The sequence below is a fragment of the Ursus maritimus genome, unplaced genomic scaffold, assembly GCF_017311325.1.
Source record: "Ursus maritimus isolate PB19 unplaced genomic scaffold, ASM1731132v1 scaffold_7, whole genome shotgun sequence".
NCBI classification, from domain to species: domain Eukaryota; kingdom Metazoa; phylum Chordata; class Mammalia; order Carnivora; family Ursidae; genus Ursus; species Ursus maritimus.
The window spans coordinates 36,972,154-36,988,902 of record NW_024426885.1 but is presented as its reverse complement, the minus strand read 5'-3'; the positions used below and the strand labels follow the sequence as shown (position 1 = coordinate 36,988,902).

The window sequence follows — 16,749 nt, the reverse complement described above, 5'->3', positions numbered from 1 at the left end:
AAGAGACCACACTATGATCGGAAAGGGTCTGCACTGAAGCTGGTTTTAGTTCTGTGTTGGCACAGAATGTTGATTATGAATGTTAGTAGTTTCTAGAAGCTTGTCTGTTAAGTTAAAGAATGCATTGAATTTGTGGCCGCTTGAAATCTGAATTCAAATACAATCAAAGCTGGACAAAGTCTTTGTTGTCTCCACTGCATTAGCTAATTTAAGAACCCTGCGACATTTTGCTGTCATTTGTTATGCAGTTTTACCAGTACACAAAGGGAGTTAGTGTTACGTTCTACTCTAATCAGACTACAAAAGAGAATGACAAGTTCCTCCAAGCAATGTTTACCAAACTAAAAAGAACTATTGAGAAACTGAAGTTTAGTAAACAATGGGAAATAAATCATAGTATAAACATTGAGTAGCAATTTAAACTTTTTTCCTGCAATGTAAAATTAAAATGCCTTGTAGGTTGATATATAAAGTCTTGATAGCTATTACTTACCTTTAAGTTCTTAATAAACTAGTAAAATATTAATATATTAACTTCTAATGATCAACATTGGGATTTTCCACAGTGAGGGCTGTAGCCATTCCTTCCACCACACGCCCTTGGAGAACCAGTTTTGCTGCTAGAGGTGGGTGGAGTTTGCTATATTCTACCCTTTCATCCATGGTGACTGAGACCTTCTAGCCTTCTAGGTCTGGGCACAGTGGGGTACACAGGTCTCAGTTCACCTGTCTTGAAAAACAATATTGCTTCTGAAAACTGAAATTGTGTGACCTTGGTGCCCAGTGGTGATGCCCCAGATATGTCCCTCAGAGAACAGACACACCTGCCCTAGAAGACCCCCGTGGGCGATTCCGGAAGTGGAAGCTGAAGCCATGCAATGCCGGGAGTTCTCTCTAGGAAGAGAACACAAAATTATGAACGTAATGTTTGTATGAAAGCCTATATATATATATATATATATACATATACATATACATATATACATACACACATACACACACGCACCACACATAATTTTATTTATAAATATATATTTATATGTAATAAATATATCATAAAATAGTAAAACAAATATGTAATATATATTTAAGATTTTATTTTAAAGTAATCTGTATACCCATGGTGGGGCTCAAACCTACAACCCCGAGATGTAGTGGCATGCTCCACCGAGCCAGCCAGGCATCCCCGAAGCTTTATATATGTTTAGAATGACAAAGCAAAGCAATTGCAAATTTAAAAAAGCTGACGACAAAATTTTTAATATAACACATTTTAAAATTAATTGCCTGTCAAAATATTAATTTTATTAGTAACATTGCATAATCATAGCCACTACTTCATACGATAGTGATTTTGAATATTTTTTTAAAAAAGATTTTATTTATATATTTGACTGAGAGAGAGCACAAGCAGGGGGAGCTGCAGGCAGAGGGAGAAGCAAGCTCCCAGCCCAGCAGGGAGCCGGACCCAGGGCTTGAGCCCAGAATCCCGGGATCATGGCCTGAGCCAAAGGCAGATGCTTAACCAACTAAACCACCCAGGTGCCCCCTGAATTTGAATATTTTAAATTAGAATATGTAAAATTAGAATAATTTCTATGAGAAAGAATGGAAGTCTTCCTTCTAGGGTGATTAACCCACTTTTTTTTTTTTAAGATTTTTATTTATTTATTATTTGAGAGAGAGAAAGGGAGAACATGCATGAGCAGGGGGAAGGCCTGGAAGCAGGGTTGTGGTCAGAGGTTGGGGGGATCAGACTTGGGGTGGGGGCTTGGGACCTGGGCGAAGACAGCCTGGGGATGTGTGGTGGAGGGGCCTGGAAATGGGTGGGCAGGGACACTGAAGGACATCTGAGAGGGCGTTTGATGTGGAAGGAGGCCCAAATGTGGGTGGAGTTGGGTGTGGGAGGGCGTCAGGCCCTGGGGTGGGGAGTTGTGTGCCAGCGTGCCCTGGCCTTGGGGAGGGGGCCCGCATGTAGGCTGGCGGACATGAGGGTGGATCCCAGAGCGAGTGCAGTGGGTGGCTAGGATTGGGGGGACAGAACTTTGAGGTCATCTGGCTGTGGGAGGTGTGGGGTAGGGGGTCTGGATGTGGGCAGGGATCTGGGCTGCAGGCAGAGGCCAGCTTGGGTGAGGTTGGGGCGTGGGACCTCTTAAGCTTAAGCTTCAATAGCTTCAGTAGCTCAGAAATGTTCCCATCAGGACTGTTTTTGATGGAAGAAAACCCAGAAACAGTGTTAATATCCATTGACCGGAGAAAGAAAATTATTACATTTCGTGGGTTAGAACTGTATTCGGCAGGGAAGCGAGTGATTTAGTCACGGATTAGGGTAACTATGAGCCTATCGAATGAAAAAAAGTTGTAGAAGAATGTCATTTACATATAGTTAAGACTGTATAGTAGTAAAACTATGAATGAAAGTACTGGACTAGGTAATAATTTAAAAAGGGCACGATTCAGACTGGGGTTGCCTCTGAAAAGCACATGTGTACAGGGAGGCCTCACCTGCCCCAGTAATAATAGGTCTGTTACACTGGACCGGGTGCCACTTGTTTCACTGCTTGAGGTCGTGCAAGGAAATCACCCAGAGCACAGGTGAAGCATAGTCAGCGCCTGGCTGGAGAAGGCTGTGAGGGAGCAAAGGGACTGCTGATTTGAAGAAGGCCTTCCAGGTGTTTCATGGGAATGACATGGAAATAGAGGGATTATCTGAGGACCAGCAGCTGTTGTTCGGACAGCCCGGAATTGATGAGCAGTGGAGGGAATGTTCTGAGGATTAGCAGCCATAGGCTGGGCAGGCCAGACTTTATGGAGAGGCACGAAGAGGAAGAGGTAGGGGCCGAGTGGTGTGGAGGGATGAAGAGGCACAGCCGAGGGGATAGGACATTTGAAAGCCACAGTAGCCAAGTCTCACATCTCAAGTCCTTTAGGGTCTCTCATGACATTTAAATGAGATACTTACCACTGATGAGTTTAGAGTTCCTGTGCCCATTTTACAGACAAGAAACTGAAGTTTTCCCAAGGCCAGTCTGACTCCAAAGGCCCTTGTCTTAACACTGTTCAGTGCCACATTTTGCAACATGAACTCACGGACTCCTCCCCACAGCACGATGAAGTTGACCCTAGCAGTATTCTATTTTATAGTTCCTATCTGTATTCTGTGTTATGGTTGGGGAAGTGGAGGCACAGAGACCTGGATGGTAAGGGATGAGACCAGAATTAGAATCCAGGTCAGCTCCCATAATCTAGGCCTCTGGGCCAGCAACAGTGGTGGTGTCTGTTGAAGAAAACTGAGTGTGGCCAGGGGGTGACACATGGTGGGGAGTACAAGAGGAGAATGCGGAATAGTGGATTGAACAGGTGAGCTCCCATTTCCTACCTTCTCCGTCCCTGTCCCTTCACTGTTAACGCACCCCGAATTCTCCCAGAGCCTGGAGCCTGCCGAGTGTCCACCTGGAGGCAGCCCTGTTCTGCTGGTAAACCTGGGAACTGAGCAGACTGCCTGGGGCAGGTGGGGAGGAGGGTCAGAACAGGTCCTGTTGATCATCAGCCAGGCAGGGGTCCTCACTGAAACCCAGGAAAGACGAATGGGCCCTCCAAATTCACAGCTGTTTCCCAGCCTCAGTGGGACAGCCTGTTGTTTTCTCCTAAGCATGTGCTGCAGGCGTGTTTATGTATATGGAAATATACAGCACGTATATGAAAGGGAGCCTACAAACACTGGCCAGAAGAGCAGGGGTGAAGGTTTGGGAAGCGGGACTGCAACAGGGCAGCGGCCTCGTCTGTCCTGGGGGATGCTGTGAAGTAAGCCGATTTGTTTTTTTTGTTTTTTTCAGGTTTCTTTCTTTCTTTCTTTCTTCCTTTCTTTTTCTTTTTTTAAGTTTTTTTTTTTAAAGATTTTATTTATTTATTCGACAGAGATAGACAGCCAGTGAGAGAGGGAACACAAGCAGGGGGAGTGGGAGAGGAAGAAGCAGGCTCATAGCGAAGGAGCCTGATGTGGGGCTCGATCCCATAACGCCGGGATCACGCCCTGAGCTGAAGGTAGACGCTTAACCGCTGTGCCACCCAGGCGCCCCTTAAAGATTTTTATTTATTTATTTGTAGGAGAGAGAGAGCGCACAAGTAGGAAGAGCAGCAGGCAGGTAGAGAAGCAGGCTCCCCTCTAAAAAGGGAGCCCAATGAGGAATCCATCTCAGGACCCTGGGATCATGACCTGAGCCAAAGGCAGACGCTTAACCGGCTGAGCCACCCAGGTGCCCCAGAGTAAGCTAATTTGTGCAGAATCCCGGAAAGGACTAGGAATGAGATTGTCCAGAACCTTCGGAAAGTGGGTGTTCAGATGTGCTGGAGGACTGCCTGCAAGTCCACAGGAACAGCAGGGGTGAGGGTTTTTCCTGTTGCAGGATCCTCTTGCCTGGCCATTCTGTGTGTCTGTGGCTCTGAATTCCTCAGTGCCGCTTCATGGGTCTAATTGCGACCCTCNNNCCCTTCCTCCCTCTCTAGTCCTTTCATCTTTCTGGGACTCTGAGTTGTTTGCATATGGATTTCTGTATCTTTGGTATATCTAGGTGTCTCAAACTTCCCTGCATTTGCTTGTCTCTGACATTTCTGTGACTCCGGATGTCTCTGTTTGTAGTACCCTTCAGGTCAGGCCCAGCAACTCGCCCCTCGGCCTGCAGCCCTAACGAGGCATGAAGCCAGGGTTAGCTCATCATTTTACCCACCTGGGGCTCTTTCTGAGGCTTGACCTCTGAGGCAGGCAAGTAAGGGTGCGGATCCCAGGGCAGTTTTCATTTGGGAGACAAGGCCGCGCCCACCCCTAGTAGCCACAAGGTGGCAGTAGAGGACTGTTGTCCGCATTATTCCTTTCCCTCCTGTGGTCTCATTGCTGAGACACTCCCAGGTTAGGGGGAGTAGATTTGGGGATGTATTTGTCCAAATCTGAAGTTTTCTTTAAAAACCAGGACTAGCCCACCAATTCTCATGGCACTTAAAAGATTTATAGAGTTTCTACTGTGCCAGATGTTCCTTGTCGGTCCCCAGTTGCCTCTAACCTGGGGATAACAGAAAATCCTTCATAGGAGAGGTAATGTGGAATGAGCCCCGGTACAAACTTAGTGCTCAATGCCCTTTGAGAACCATTATGGTCACATGCTCCAATCCATGTTCACCACTGGCTGGTTCTACCCCCTGGGGTCAGTGTTCCCACCGGCACCCTAGGGCAGGACCATCCTTGGCTTGACGTTGCTGGAGTTTTGGTGGGAAAAACTTGTCTTCATAGAGTCCAGATGCCTCGACAAGTAACTAATCATTAAGTATCTGAATATGTATTTTTTTAAAAGATTTTATTTATTTATTTGACACACAGAGAGAGACAGCCAGCGAGAGAGGGAACACAAACAGGGGGAGTGGGAGAGGAAGAAGCAGGCTCCTAGTGGAGGAGCCCGATGTGGGGCTTGATCCCAGAGCACCGGGATCACGCCCTGAGCTGAAGGCAGACGCTTAACGACTGCGCCATCCAGGCGCCCCTGAATATGTATTTTTTGAATCACTGAATACATCTTATCTATCAAGAAATGTAAAAAAAAAGTGTGTGTACAGGGTCCTTTTAAACATTATGTTTATTTATATAACCACTGTATAGATGGAAATACCTATCTATACCTATCTACAAAGATAAATGTGTGTATTTTTGCAGGTTTTACCATTTCTCCACCTGGAATCAATTTTAGCACTATTTTACACCTTTTCTTCATTTTTTCAATATTTATGTAGCCACTATATTTGTCTAACCATTTTACATATTTATATACATTTTTTACCAAACCAGTCTACAGCCTTCTGTAGGAAGATGTTGTATAATACCTTTCTTGCGTGGTTGGCACATCAGATTCCCCCGTTTTATAAAATGTTCTATATACTACGTGCTTCCTGTCACTGACATGTGTGCACCTTGCCAGTGCTCTTCCCGAGGACCTTTTCTAAGCTGACTGCTGCTTTCCGTCATGCTGAACAGCCTGCCGGGACGTGATGGCCACTCTGATCCAGAGTTTGCGGCCAGAAAGTCCCAGCCTGGGTTTTCTCATCAGTAAAATGGGCCTAAGAGTTAGGATTGTGATCATTATTCGACACCCAGGGGTTAGTCAATAGATGTTTCTGTCCCCTCAAAAGTCATCTGCTGAAATCTAATTCCCAGTGTGATTGTATTTGGAGAAGTGGAGCGTTTGGGAGGTGATTAGGTCATGAGGGTAGGGCCCTCGTGATTGGGATCAGTACGTTTTTAAGAGAGACTCCATATTGCTGTGGAGGAGGCCGGGATGCCCTGTAGGGAATGGTCGTGCCGGGCAACTGTCTGAGTGACCTTTCACGCATGCCCAGCGGTCCTGGTGGCATCAGGAGGCAGAAGCTGTGATGGATGGGGCGGCTGCAGCAGGCAGGAAAAAAAAAAGAGAGAGAGAGACTCCAGAGAGCTCCCTCGCCCTTTCTATCGCGCGAGGACACAGTGAAAAGACAGCTGTCTATGAACGAGGAAGTGAGCTCTCACTAGGCACCAAATCTTCCAGTGCCTTGAACTTGGACTTCCCAGCCTACAAAACTGTGAGTAATACATTTCTGTTGTTTAGAAGCTGCCCAGTCTGTGATAGTTTTGTTATAGCAGTCTGAACACACTTAGTGTCCATTTTGGCAGACCCTAGACTAAGAGCCCTTCTGTTCATGAGCTTGTGACTTTAAAAATAATGACTGAAAAAACACTTGTTGTTGGGGCGCCTGGTAGGCTCAGTTGAAAGAGCATGTGACTCTTGATCTTGGGGTTGTGAGGTTGAGCCCCATGTTGGGTGTAAAGATAACTTAAAAATAAATCTTTTTTTTTTTTTAATGCTTGTTATTGAAGTGTAATATACACACAGAAGAGTGCAGCTAAGGGTGGCACTTGATGACTCTTCACAAAGCGAGCTCACCTGGGCGTCCAGCGCAGCAGCTTGAGAACCAACATTCCCAGGCCCCGGCAGGCCCCTGGTGCCCCCTCCCACCCGGCCCAAGTAACAATTCTTTGAACTTCTAACCCATAGATTTGTTTTTCTGGCCTTTGAACTTCATATAAATGGAATCAAACAAGCTGTACTATTTTAGGCATTTATGAGCTTTTCTCATGCACTTGAGGCCTTTTTATTCTCATTACTTTATGGCATCTCCATGGTGTGTATTCTTCAGTTTATCGGTTTTGCTGCTAATGAACACGTAGGCAGCAAATTTGGGTTTGGGCTATCAAGAATAGTGCTGGTAGCTGAACCTCTATCCGCCTTTTTCTTGGGTCTATTCCTGACAAACGCCAGTCGCAGGGACCCCAGGATTTGCACAGATTCTGCCAAACAGGTTCCAAGTGGTTGTTCCTTTTCACACTCCCCCCTGGAGAGCCCTGTCTGCTCCCTTGCACCCCCACTGGCTTGGCATTTTCCAGTGTGTTTGTGTGAATCTTTTTGGTAGGTGTGCTTGCCTTTTTTTTTTTTTTTTTTAAGATTTATTTATTTATTTAGAGAGAAGTTGAAAGAGAGAGCACGCTAGTGGGGGGAGGGCAGAAGGAGAGAATCTCAAGCAGACTTTCTGCTGAGTGCCAAGCCTACCGCAGGGCTTGATCTCATAACCCGTGAGATCATGACCTGAGTCAAAATCATAAGTCGGTCACTTAATTGACTGAGCCACCCAGGTACCCCTTGGTAGGTGTGCCTTTATTTTTTAAAGACTTTATTTACTTGAGAGAGAAAGAGAGCACAAGCCGGGGGCGGGGGTGCAGAGGGAGAGGGAGAAGCAGACTCCCTGCTGAGTGGGTAGCCGTACCCAGACTGGGGCGGATCCCAGGACCCCAGATCGTGACCTGAGCTGAAGGCAGACGTTTAACCGACTGAGTCACGCAGGTGTTCTTTTCATCTGCATTTCCCTGATGAAATGGAGCGGCTCCTCATTCTTGGTCATTTGCATCACCTCGTGGGGGCTATGGATCTTCTGTCTCTTCTGGTAGATGATCTGTCTTTTTCCCTTTCATTTGTAGCAATTCTTTAGATACATTCTGGAGGCAGGTATGTTGCCTTCCCATTCTCTTAATGATACTTTCTGTTGAAGAGAAATATCCAGTGTATCGATTTTCTCTTTTATGGTCAGTGCTTTTTACTTGCTATTAAGACATTTTTGCCTATTTTAAGGTCATGGAAGGTGCTCTCCTTTGTTTTTCTTTTAACACTTTATTTTTTTTTTACCTTCACATTTAGCTCAACATTACATCTGGAAATGATCACATGGTGTCAGGTAGGAGTCAAGGTATATTTATTTATTTTTGATGTGGAAATCCAGTTGGCCCAGTACTATTTGTTTGAAAGATATATCTATACACATTTTTCTCTTTACCAGATTTAGGATGCCCCTTTCTATTTCTGGTATGCAAAATGTTTTATGTATCATAAATGGACATAATTTTATAAAAATGCTTTTTTTCTCCTGCATTTGTCTATTGCAGTGAGTTGCATGTTGATTTCCTGGTCTTTGTCCAGCTTTGGAGTCTGCTCTGCCCATGCAGAAAGCAGGTCAGAAGGGCCTGAGATTTACTGCTCCCCAGGAGCAGCGCTCAACCAGTGACTGGGGTGAAGTGGTGGAAAGACACCCCCTCCTGTGGGATAACTCGAAGCGGGTGCTTTCCACAGTCTCCCAGAGTTCTCCAACAGGATTGAGTCCCGTTGTTTGCAGTGATGACTTACTTTACTGCACACCTTCCTTTGGTCCATCCTGCTCCTGCCCAGCTTCCCTACCGTCTTTTTGGGATCAAGTCCCAAATGGCTTATACTGAATCCTTGTTTCAGGGTCAGCTTCTGGGGGACTGGAAATCAAGACACAGTCTAATACAAATGATTACTTTCTTCAGTATTCTAATACTGCTAGAACCTTAGAATAAACTCCGTTAACTCTTTATACCTTCTGCATTACTGCTGTCATGCATTTTAGTTTTATGTGTGTATATATATACATATTTTTTCTTTTTCATTTTTAAAAACAGCTTTATTGAGATATAATTCACATACCAAACAATTCACCCGTTTAAAGTGTACAACTGAAGGTTTTTTGTATATCCACAATATGTGCAGTCGTCACCACAATTGCATTTTAAACTTTAATTACCTCATAGAGAAACCCTGTACTATGTCAGCTACATGTCAATTAAAAAAATGAGATAACATTAAAAAAAACCCTACAATCCATAGCCTTTAGCTGTAACCTTCCTGACCTCTTGTCCTTTCAGCTCTAAACAACCACTGTGTCTTTTCAGTGTCTATTTCCCTCTTCTGGACTTTCATATAAATAGAATTATATACTTTGTGGCCTTTTGTGACAGGCTTTTTACATGTAACCATGTTTTCAAGATACATTTGTGTTGTAGCATATATCAACACTTCATTCCTTTTTATGGCCAAATAATATTCCATTGTGTGGGTATATCATATTTTGTTTTCCATTCATCCATTGATAGACATTTGGGTTTTTCCGCCTTTCGGAAATTAGGAATAATGGTGCTATAAACATTTGTGTATAAGTTTTAGTGTAGAAATATATTTTTATTTCTTTTGGGCGTATACCTGTAAGTATAATGTCTGGGTCATACGGTAACTGTTTAATTGTTTGAAGAACTCAGAGTCTTTTACAAAGTGTCTGCACTATTTTACATTCTGACAGAGTATAGTGTTCCAATTTCTTCACATCTCCATCAACACTTATTGTTAGCTGACTTTTTTGATTCTAGACATCCTAGTGGGTGTGAAGTGGTATCGTTGTGGTATTGATGTGGCATTTCTCTGATGACTAATGTGTCCACATCTTTTCATGTGCTTTTCGTTTGTATATCTTCCCTGGAAAAATGTCTATTCAGATTCTTTGCTCATTTATAAACTGGGTTATTTGTCCTTTTATTATTTTATTCTTTTTGGTGCTATTGTGAGCATTTTCCTAAGTTAATTTTTGGATTGTTCACTGCAAGTGTGTAGAAATACAATAGACTTTTGTATATTCATTTTTTATCCTGTAACCTTGCTGAACTCATTTATTGGTTCTAAAGGTTTTTTATTCTTTTGATTCTTTAGGATTTTCTATAAGCAAGATCATGTCGTCTGTGAATAAGACAGTTTTTACTTCTTCCTTTGCAATCTGGATGCTATTTATTTATTTATTTATTTATTTCAATTAGCCAACATATAGTACATCATTAGTTTTTGATGTGGTTGCCTTTTAATTGTTTTTCTTGCTTAATTGCCCTATCACCTCCAGTACAATTTTGAGTAGAAGTGGCAGGAGCAGACGTCCTTGTCTTATTCCTGATCTTAGGAGAAAAGCAGTCTGAATACTGATTTCCCTCCACCTGTTCCGGCTAGCTTGTGGTGGTGTTTGCTTGCTCGTTGTGCAACTTCACTTGTCTGTTTTAGCGAAGTCTGTTTCCCCTACAATGCAGAGCCTCTGATGACACTTCTCAGAGGGTGCAGTGTTAGGCAAGTGCACATTCACCCTGGGGTGATCATGTTTTTAGCAGGGCTCTGTTGACTGTCTCTTTCCTTGATCTCTCTGTTAAGTTGTCTGCCTCATTTGGTATTACGTCAATATGTTAGGCTCCACTAATTACTGGCTAATTGCTATTATTTTCTACAGTGCCCTGGGGCATAAATTGTTTATTGGTCTGATCCAATTAGATTCAGGCAAGGGTAGTTTCAGAGGCCAGTTTTTGAGTAGATTGTCTATTAGCTCTCTTTCTTCCTGGTTGTCTCTAGTGAATTAGCTTGCCCATGGTTTAGTTTGTTGCTCTTAATTAAGAGGAACTATTGTTTTTAAGAGTGTCCTTAGACTTGAACCATTCCACACTCCATTTTAAATAAAGTCAATTCCTTTGGGGAGAGCTTCAGAGCTCTCTTTTCTAAATGGCTGCCTTTCCCCCAGGGGATATCTGCGATCCACTATTTAGGGAGCTGGGTGGGGGTGGTAGCCTCTGGTCTTCTCAGCTTGCTTTCCCTGGTGTGGACTCTCTGTCCTACCAATAAGCTGGGGCAGAAGCGATCAGGACTTCGATATTCTTGGCGTGCTGCACCTGGAGTAGAGCCTCTATCCTCTGGATTGAGAACAGGAGCCCCTGACCTCTTGGCCTCACTCACCAGTAATTTAGCCCCCTCAACTTAGAGCTGGAGATGAGAAGTGCTGGTGGCCTGCTTCTCCTGATGAAAAACAGTAACCCTTTGTGTAAGAAAAACACTCCTGAGGCACCTGGCTGGCTCATTCAGTAGAGCTTGTGACTGTTGACCTCAGAGTTGTGAGTTCAAACCCCATGTTGGGTGTGATTACTTAAAATCCTAAAAAAGAAAGAAAGAAAATCACTCCAGTGTTTCTCTTTTATTCTCATACTACTATAACACTCACAACACTTTTGACACCAGATGTGTGTGTTTTCCATCCATCATGTGATTCTGCAACACTGGCTGACACTGCGTGGAGTGAGTGTCAGATCCCACAGTCTAAGGGTTCACTCCCGCAAAACTGCTCCATTTCAGATGCCAACTGCAAGTTCCAGATGGTCATCTGTACTTACTATTGACTGGCTATAAATTGGGGTTCCTATGACCCCCTCCTAGGGGCTGACAATTTGCTAGAGTGGCTCACAGAACTCGGGGGAATACTTATGTTTTGCCAGTTTACTATAGAGGGCATAATAAAGGATGTGCGTGAAGAGTCAGATAAAGGGAGACATAAGATGAGGTCCAGAAAAGTCCCGAAAGCAGAAGCTTCTGTCCTCGTGGAGTTGGAGTGTGTCACCCTCCTGACATATAGGTGTGTTCACCAACCCAGAGGCTCTCTGAATCCCATATTTTGGGAATTTTATGGAGGCTTCATTACATACATGGAGGCATGATCTATCATTAACCCAGTCTTCAGTCCCTCCGGAGGATGAGGGATGGGGTTGAAAATTTCAAATCTAATCATAGCTTAGTCTTTCTGGTGACTGGCTCCCATCCTGAAGCTACCCAGGAGCCCACCAAGAGTCGTCGCATTAGAATTAAAGACACTCCTATCACCCAGGAGGTTGCCCTACACCTAAGGGATTTAGGAGCTCTGTGCCAGGGGCTGGAGGCAAAGATCATTATACATATTGTTTATTATTTTACACCCTTGGTTGGGGACTGAGGGAAGAGGGATCCTGGTCTTCTTGGCTACATCTGCCCAGAGTAGAGCTTTTGTCAAACTGAGCTGGGGAGGGGAGAGGAGGGAAGGAACAGGATGTGGTTCAAATCCCAGACTCTCACTGTTCTTACTGGGTTTTAGTAGATTTTCTTGAATAAATGTTTCTTCATTTATTGAATACCCTTAAGACAGTTTCTAGAGACGTTAAACGGTGTAGCTTTACCAGCTTTGCTTGTTTCCCTGTGGAGCTCCTCACGCCGCCATCCTGGAAGTGGAACTCTGTGAGTGGTGTTTCTTCACAGACACCCTCAGGGAAAGGCCCTCAGCTTGGTTCTGCCCTCGGGCCCCCCCCCCCAAACATTGTAGGGAGGAGTTGCTCTCATATATCACGTGTCTTTATTTAGCACTTATGGATGTGTGTCCCCATTTTGTTCCACAGGTTTTACGAGAGTCCCTGTCCTTCCTGCTCTCCTCACGCAGGGATGGAATCTTCGATGACAGCAGCAGCTCGTCAGGCCAGTATGTCTTACACGTGGCTCACTGCTGCTCCAAGGATTCCCCACGCAGTCTGCTAACAACATACCTTTCAAAGCTTACTGAATGTCTCACTTTTCACTGCCTTGTCCTTTTCTTTAGAAAGATTCCTTCCTTCCTTCCTGGGGAGGTTAGAAAGGGTACAGATCATCTTGGAGCCCAAGGGCAGCCACTGCAGAGGGAGGTCCACAGGGGTCAGCCCCAGGTAGCCGGGCCTCACAGCAGGCAAGTGGGGCCAGCAGCTGAAGGAAGCTTTGTGCTCTGCGTGGTTGTGGTGGTTGTTGGGCAAGGGCCTGACCGTAAGCTTTTGAGAGCCCAGGCATCCATTTCAAAGGCATTCATCTCGAGGAACAGACTGCCAGCGATATGACACAGCGCCAAGCTGCACGACTAGATAAGGAGCCAGGCCTGCACCACCCATGAAGTTCCCCTCTTACAAATCCCTGGGTGACCTAGATAACCGACCGCTTGAGTGACCCCACTTTTCCCTTCCCGCCCCAGTTGCTGCTCTTATGTTTTCAGTTTGCCAATAAAGAGTGAACCCCTGCAGCTCTGAGCACCCCAGGCACCAAGGAGAGGCACGTGGCCGAGTGCAACTTCAGAGCGAGGCCTGCTTTGCTGGCCCGCTGTGGGGCAGCACGAGGACCATGAGGAAAGATTTTGGCTGTGCTCCTTCCCTCCCCAGCCCGTTCCAGAAATTCTATTTCTTCTTCTATTTCCCCTTCCCAGGAAAGCCTTCTGACTTCTATCATTTTATCTGGCATACCTCCCCCTGCTCCCCCAGACCTTTGTCACGTCCTTCTCCAAACTGCCACTCCACCTTCTGCTGCAGCTGGTTGGCTTCCTCTGTGTCCCTCACCCAAACCTGCCAGCTGCTGGGTGGGGGGAGCCGGGCCTCACCTGTACCACTGCCGTCCTGGAGCCTGGGGCCCAGCGGCCGCATGTTCCCAAATGCCTGCTCGGTGCCTGATCACTAGTGCAGCGGAAGACAAGGGGCCCGGGTACAGTGGGCCCTGGAGTGGACGTCTCCATCAGCAAGCTGGGGGGAGGCTTCCAGAGAACCCCGGAGGTGCTCACTGCACAAAGGCCACGCCCATCTGGGACGCATGGGTTGAGAGCCTGTCACCAGAGGGAAGTTTGGCCAGAAATAAAGATTCAGAGGCCTATTTTCTGTTCCTGACCTGATGCTGTGTCCAGGGGCTCGGTGGGCAAACTTCACCTGCCGCGAGCCAGAGCCTGAGGCTGGGAGGCTGCTGCTGAGCAGGCCTTCTGTCAGGGCTGCGGGGCAAGGAGGCACCCCTGAACCTCCTGCTGTTTGTGGGCACAGGAGTTGACGGAATCAGCCGCAGGGCCCCCACCAAGATGTCCTGCTCCGGAAACCTGGAAACATCTGGGAAATCTGGGCTTATCACATTGTTTTCCATGTATTTGAAAAACAAAATTGTAATTTATTTGTTTATTTTTTAAAGATTTTATTTATTTATTTGAGAGAGAGGGAGAGAGAGCACAAGCGGGTTGGGGGGGGAGCAGCCGGCAGAGGGAGAAGCAGGATTCCCACTGAGCAGGGAGCCCATGCGGGGCTGGATCTCAATACCCTGGGGTCATGACCTAAGCCGAAGGCAGACGCTTAACCACCTGAGCCACCCGGGCATCCCCCAAATTGTAATTTAAAAAATGAACAACAGAGACCGAGTGCAGTGAGTGAGCAGAAGTCTGGGAGCCTCTCGGAGCACAAGGGGATCTTCGAGTGGTTGACAGCGCCATATCCCAAGGTGAGACTGAAGGTCTGACATCCAGAAGGAGGCAGAGGCTTGATGTCAGGCCCCCAGCGTCCAGGCCAGGACTTCAGGTGCTGCTCACCCTACCTGAAGAAATGAGAGAAGAACTATTCCTGAGACTTAAACCCCAGTCCCCCCGCCCCCCACTCCCCAGTCCACATCCAGCCTGTTCAATATAAAACAATAATTCAAGGGGCGCCTGGGTGGCACAGCGGTTAAGCGTCTACCTTTGGCTCAGGGCGTGATCCCAGCATTATGGGATCGAGCCCCACATCAGGCTCCTCTGCTATGAGCCTGCTTCTTCCTCTCCCACTCCCCCTGCTTGTGTTCCCTCTCTCGCTGGCTGTCTCTATCTCTGTCAAATAAATAAATAAAATCTTAAAAAAAAATAATTCAAGCAAAGGTAGACTGACAGAACTGAGAAGAGGGTTAAAGGGGAACAGGCAAATAATCCTCTAGTCGAGGCTGGTACAACAGCTCTTATTTCTCCAGGGTGCTGTTAGTGACAGGGGTTAGGGTTGGGGTGGGGGGGAGGGCTGGGGTTCGTGAAGGGGGAGGAGGGCGCTACCCTGGCCAGGCCCTCCCAGCGCCCCTGCGGGAGGTTGTCTGCACTCCCACCAGCCCCTGCTCCACCTCCTTCTGCTCTCAGTGCATCAGTCACTGATAGTAGTTCAGAGATGTGTGTATCCACACGCAAGGTCAGAAACGTAGCCCCTCAGGCTGCGCTGAACCTCCCGCTGCCCCCTGCAAGGCTGGGCTGTGTTGGTGAGGAACTGGGAAGTGCCTTCGGAAGCCAGGCCCAGCGGAGCCACAGCTGCTCTCAGCCTGCTGGCAGCCACAACCCTGCCAAAGCGTGCTTTTGGCCCCAAGCAGCATCTCTTTTTGAAGCCCCTTCCCCCTGCCCTCTCCCCAGGCAAGTACTGGTCTGCTTTCCGCCACTATAGATTAGTTTGCATTTTCTAGAATTTTATACAGATACAATCATACAATATATACTCGTTCGTCTGGCTTCTTCCCATCAGCACAATTACTTTGAGATTCATCCGTGTTACTGTGTCAATAGTTCGCTCTTTACTGCTGAGTAGTGTTTCACCTTGTGGATTTGTGGATGTGCCATCATTCGTTTATCCGTTCTCAAACTGATGGACGTTTCAGGATGTTTCTCGTTTTTGGCTATTACAAATAAAGCCCCTATGGACATGAACAAGTCTGTGTGTGGGCGTATATTTTCATTAAACTTGGGTAAATGGCAAGGAGTGGAATGACAGAGTCGAATGAAATTTGTATGTTTAAATTTATAAAAACCTGCTTAACCTTTTTCTAAAGTAGTTGCACCATTTTACATTCCGCCAGCAGTGTGGAAAGTTCCAGTCTCCACATCCTTGCCAACACTGGCCTGGTCAGTCTTTTTGATCGTAGCCTCCTAGTGGGCGAGTAGTAGTATCTCTCTGTGGTTCTAATCTACACTTACTGAATGACTAATGATGTTGGGCATCTTTTCATGTGCTTATTTGCCATCGATGTATCTTCTTTGCTGAAGTTTTTATTCATATTTTTTACCCATTTTTTAAAAACAGGAACAAAACGTTGTACAAGGAAGTGCTCCCAACCTTCCCCTTCCTCTGTCTTCTGAGGAGGTGTTAGTGTATTTGCTGCTTATTAAGGGCAGGGATGAGAAGAAGGGGCATGGGTCTAGAATGATCTATTTAGAACAGTCAAAAAAACTAAGAGGCAGCCCACGGAATGGGAGAATATATTTGCAAATGACACTACAGATAAAGGACTGGTATCCAAGATCTACAAAGAACTTCTCAAACTCAATACACGAGAAACAAATAAACAAATCAAAAAATGGGCAGAAGATATGAACAGGCACTTTTCCAATGAAGACATACAAATGGCTAACAGACACATGAAAAAATGTTCAAAATCATTAGCCATCAGGGAAATTCAAATCAAAACCACACTGAGATACCACCTTACGCCAGTTAGAATGGCAAAAATAGACAAGGCAAGAAACAACAACTGTTGGAGAGGATGTGGAGAAAGGGGATCCCTCCTACATTGTTGGTGGGAATGCAAGTTGGTACAGCCACTCTGGAAAACAGTGTGGAGGTCCCTTAAAAAGTTAAAAATTGAGCTACCCTATGACCCAGCCATTGCACTACTGGGCATTTACCCCAAAGATACAGACGTAGTGAAGAGAAGGGCCATATGCACCCCAATGTTCATAGCA

The 16,749-nt window shown here is 45.8% G+C and overlaps 1 long non-coding RNA gene across 1 annotated transcript; it reads left to right on the top strand.

The window, feature by feature from the left end:
- Nucleotides 1–6,242: 6,242 nt before the first annotated feature.
- Nucleotides 6,243–13,284, top strand: LOC121101218. The gene is made up of 3 exons (XR_005833169.1): nucleotides 6,243–6,600; nucleotides 8,268–8,304; nucleotides 12,641–13,284. It is a non-coding gene; the product is annotated as an uncharacterized LOC121101218 (long non-coding RNA).
- The last annotated feature ends 3,465 nt before the right edge of the window (nucleotides 13,285–16,749 follow it).